A 5,368-nucleotide genomic window follows, 5' to 3' on the forward strand; every position below is an offset into this window, starting at 1 on the left:
GAGGGTGGGTGGGTGCATACTAGTATATACATAACCTTGTATGCATATATACATAACCCATGGAAGCAGATAGGGGGGTGGTGAGGGTCTGGGGAGGCCTGGAGAGGGCTGATGGGGGGAAAACGGGGACATATATAATACTTTCAACAATAAAGATTTTTTAAAAAAGAACTGAAGGTTCCACGAACATATCTATAGACCTCCGTATTGAGAAACACTGAATTAACAGGTCAACTTTGTCTCTTCAGGTCCTCTCTTATCACCATTGTGACTATAAAACCCAATACAAATATAGGTGCTGAAACTCCTAAAAAAGGTAATGCACATTATCCCAAATGAATATTATTTTTAATATATTTTTATTGATTTCAGATAGGAAGGGAGAGAGAGAGAGAGAAGAGAGAGACATCAATCATAAGAGAGAACCATTGATTGGCTGCCTCCTACCCGCCCCCTACTGGGGCTCAAGCCCACAACCCGGGCATGTGCCCTTGACCAGAATCGAACCTTGGATCCTTCAGTCTGCAGGTCGATGCTCTATCCACTGAGCCAAACCAGCTAGGGCTGGCTTTTATTTTTTAAAGATGACCCAGCCAGGAGGGGGGTGGGTAAGAGATCAACCGAAGGACTTGTATGTATGCATATAAGCATAACCAATGGACATAAGACACTGGGGAGTAGGGGAGGCCAGGGGATTGTCAAGGGCGGGGGAAATAAAGGACACATATGTAATACCCTTTGTAAAACTTTAAGCAATAAAACAATAAAAATATTTTGGTGAATGAAAGGCTTTATATTTATGTTAATAATCATAGTTTATGATACATTAATGAGTTTTAGTTCCTAGATATAGAAAATAGCTTAATCTTAGTCAGTTGTGTTTGGCAAATATTAGAAGACAATTATTCTCATATTGTTTTATCTCTAATTATTAGTTTGACACAAAGTCCAAATAATCTGCCTTCAATGAGAACAGAGTATAGTGATGAGATCATGAATTTCAGTAACTGAAAGATAAGCTTGAGCTTAAACCCAGATTCTGTCACTTGTTCCTTTTGGGTAAACACTACTGAAATAAAAATGAGCATAAAAGTAAGTTCTTACATACAACTGCCACCAACCAGATGTAAGCTCTTCTTCCTCAAGCAAGGGAGGTGTGTTTGGTTAGGCAAGTTCAGATTCTTGGGCTATGACTATGTATATTATTTTCTTTCCTTCCCAGCATTTTTTTTCTGATCTTGTTCTCCTTGACTGTATTCAATCCCACCCTCTTATTACAAGTGTCCTCTGCCCTCTTTTTTTCTTCAATGGTCCGGGGACTAACCTCACAGCATCAAAGTTTATGGATGCAATTAAGACATTTCGCCACTTTCAGGTAAGATGGACAAGAGGGAGGAACACACAGGAACCTCCCAAAGAGAGGAAGATTATGGGAGACTCTGGGTTAAGAAGGTCAAAGACTTTTTTTCCTCCCTGGCAACTTGAAGACTGGCCCCCATCATGAATAGCACAGTAACTATCTGGACTGTGAAGTTCATGACCAACAAACTATTCCAGAGGAAACAAGTGCTCACTGACGTCCTTCATCCTGGGAAGGCAACATACGTAAGACAAAAATTAGGAAAAACTAGCCAAACAGACAAGACCACACCGGGTGCCATCTTTGTGTTTGGATTCAGCACCCATCTTGGTGGTGGCAAGGCAACTGGCTCTGGCAGGATGTGCGACTCCTGAATTACCCAAAGGAAAGTGAGCCCAAACATAGACTTGAAAGACATGGCCTGTATGAGATGAAAGACCTCAAGGAAGCAGTGAGAGGAACGGAAGAACAGAACGAGGAAAGTCGGGGGGACCGCAAAGGCCAGTGTTGGTGCCGCAGAGAGTGAGCTGGAGATGGGACGACAGAAGGAGCAAAGATTCTCCAGGGACTTGATCTGTGGTGACTGCTGATTTTTCATGAGAGGGTTATTTAAGAACTTAAAAAAAAGAAAGTCAAAGATACACCTGGGAGAAGGGAAGGACTTGCCGGGGAGAGGGGTCACTGGTTCTGCTGTGATTAAGGAGGCGAACCCCATTCTGGAACAATTCTTCCCTCTTCCCAGGGGGCCCTGCTGAAGATTGGGCTGAGTGAAAAAGCCATACCTGACAAGTTTCTGAGGATTTACCTGAAATAACTGTTTTACACCCACCTGGAGTCCTTCTTTCCGAGACCCCGCCTGCCAAGGTGGCTCAGAGGGTCTGGCATATGCTGCCACACTCTGCCTTCTCCCAGAAGGGCTTTTGTCTTCATTAACGTTCTAACCTGATGGCATAACCCCGTGGTCGGCAAACTTCGGCTCGTGAGCCACATGCGGCTCTTTGGCCCCTTGAGTGTGGCTCTTCCACAGAATACCACGTGCGGGCGCGCATGGACAGTGCGATTGAAACTTCATGGCCCATGGGCAGAAGTCAGTATTTTGTGGAAGAGCCACACCAAAGGGGCCAAAGAGCCGCATGTGGCTCGCGAGCTGTGGGTTGCCGAGCCGCAGTTTGCCGACCACTGGCCTAGGCCATTCCACGTGCAAGGAAGTGGCTGGTGGAGGTAATTTGTGAGCTGGTGGCTGTTTTGTGTTGTCACATGAGTGAAGTAAGGTTCTTTTCTTATTCATTCAATAGCCTTTGCTGAGTACGCAGAAGTCACCAAAGAAGCATGGAGGTAAACACAGAGATCTCCACCAGTAGTCTAATAAAGGTAAAGAGTCGTTTACCCAAAGCTCCAGGTGCAAGGGCAAAAGTGGTAAGTGGCAGGGAAGTCATGTCCAACTGGGGGTGTTCTGAGAAGGAGTCCAGAGGGCTGAGCCTTGGACGAGGGCCATACGTTGACACGCCGTGGCTGAAGGGGCCCACTGCTGGTGGAGAAAGCAGCAAGGCAGGAGCCGCAAGGAAAGGGTGCCTCTTTACACCCGGCACTCGCCTCCAGCTTGGCCTCCAGCCTTCCCAGAGCACTCAACACCCGCTCCTGCTGCCCTGTCCCAGGCGTCCAGCCAGCTGGACGACTTGACAATCTTACGTCCCACTGTGTTCCGTACCCACCACATGGGACCATATGCTGCACTTGCTTCTGCCATTTGCTCAGCATGCGCACACGTATTCTAGCTTTCCAACGGATACATAAATTCCCTTCTGTTTAGCTTTGCTGGTTTCTGTGGTTTTTAGTTCTGCTGGGATTTATGTCAAAATTGTTCCTCCTGTTCGCTCCCAAAGCATTTGGCTTGTGCTTGTCTTCTAGGTGGGGCTTTGGGGCAGAGCGAGGCAGCCTTACCACCTGAAATGTTTAGTGATGAGAGCTGCTCTTTACCAAGCCCTGACCACACGGTGACCACAGCAGCGGGCCTTGTGCTAAGTCTCACGTAGACCACTTCTTTCCCCTCACACAGCTCCAGGAGCTACCCTTCTAGTCACTCAGCAGATCCTCAGCAGGCCCTCCTCTGGGCCAGGCACTGCGCTGGAAATAAGGCAGTGGGAAAAGCCCCGCATCTCTTGTAGCTTATATTCAAGTGAAGATAATCTATAGAAAAGGCTAATATGCAAAGTGTCCCCTAGGGAATTCCACCGGAGACCAGGAGTTTGATCGCTCGCTATGACGTGTGCTGACCACAGGGGCAGAATGAAGGAAGGCCCCGGCCGGCAGCCAGAAGGCCCCGATCAGCCCTGATCGCCAGCCAGGCCTAGGGACCCTACCCGTAGTCTATAAAAATCCACCAGGAAAATGTGATGTCAATTTGTACAACCAGATGGTATTAGATAGATGAGCACAGTGAAGCAGGGGAAGGGAATGGCTGGGACGTGCTCCCAGGTGTGTGTAAGGCTGCTTTTAATCAAGTGACAAGCCAAGCCCCCTCATGGCGGCGACATTGGTGCAGACATGAATGAAGGAAGGGAGCACACAGGCAGACGTCTGAAGGAATGTGTCCAGAGAGAGAACACAGGAGTGCCAAGGCCCTGAGGCAGGAAGGAATTGGATTTTTATGCTAAATTCATAGCATCTAGAGAACAGCAAGGGGCCCAGAGTGGGTTGAGCAGAGGAAGGAAGGAAAAAAGTAGGAAGGGATGAAGTCAGAGACATGGGGAGGAACAAGACTAGGAAGGCTTCACAGACCAAAGTAAGGGTTTGGAGTTTGTTCTTTTTTCTTTTCTTTTCTTTTTTTTTACTAAATAAAAAAAATTCTTGCCCTAGCCAGTTTGACTCAGTGGATAGAGTGTGACCTGTGGACTGAAGGTTCAATTCCGGCCAAGGGAACATGCGTGGGTACCAGGCTCGATCCCCAGTAGGGGGCATGCAGGAGGCAGCCAATCAATGATTCTCTCTCATCATTGATGTTTCTATCTCTCTCTCCCTTTTCCTTCCTCTCTGAAATCAATAAAGAAATGTAAAAAAAAAATCTTAATGTTTTTAATTGATTTTTTTTTTAGAGAGAGAGAGAGACATTGATTTGTTGTTCCACTTATTTATGCATCATTGGTTGCTTCCTGTATGTGCCCCGACCAGGGATGGGAACCACAACCTGGGCATGTTGGGAGGATGCTCTAACCAACTGAGCCACCAGCCACGGCAGACTTTGTTCTAAGGGGATTGAGAACCATCCACGGGTTTAAGCAAGGTGAGTGATGCCATCTGGCAATTTGAAAGCTCACCCTGGTTTCTCATGGAGGAAGGTCTATATCAGTCAAAAAGAAGCAAAAAGTCACAGGAGCTTGACCAGGACCGAGGAGAGGGCCAAGGGCAGCGTCCCGGGACCCTCTGAGACACAGGAGTCCGGAGGAGCAATAGAAGCCGTCAGGGGAGACGAGGAGGAGCAGCAATATGGAAGGAGGGAAGACTTTCTTTAGGTGGATCCAGAAAGAGTATTTGAAGGGGAGAAAGCAGCATTTCAAGGAGGAGGGGGTGACCAACTTTCAAATGCTGCTGATGGGTCTAGTCCAGGGATCTTAACCTTGGCATGTGTATAGCATGTATTACAAAAAAACAGAACATCAAGCAGCTTAAGAAATAAAGCCTTCCTGCAGCTCCCCTGTGTCCCTCTCCATCAGAATTCCCCTCCCACCAAGGGGTAACCACTCTTCTGAATGCCATGCTATTACTACTGAGGTCAGTAGCAAGCAAGATTTTTTCTTCTCAGAGACAAGTTATCTACACTAATAAAAGAGAAACATGGTAATTGGCATACGACCGCTACCCCTCCCATTGGCTAATCCCCCTGTCACTCACAGAGTAGGGCTGAGATATGCAAATTAACTGGCAGCCAAGATGGCGGCCGGCAGCCAGGCAGCTGATGAGAACAGGGAGGCTTGCTTGCTTCAGTGAAGGAGGACTGCAACTCTAAGCAAC

The sequence above is a fragment of the Myotis davidii genome, unplaced genomic scaffold (genome assembly GCF_000327345.1).
Source record: "Myotis davidii unplaced genomic scaffold, ASM32734v1 scaffold1006, whole genome shotgun sequence".
NCBI classification, from domain to species: Eukaryota; Metazoa; Chordata; class Mammalia; order Chiroptera; family Vespertilionidae; genus Myotis; species Myotis davidii.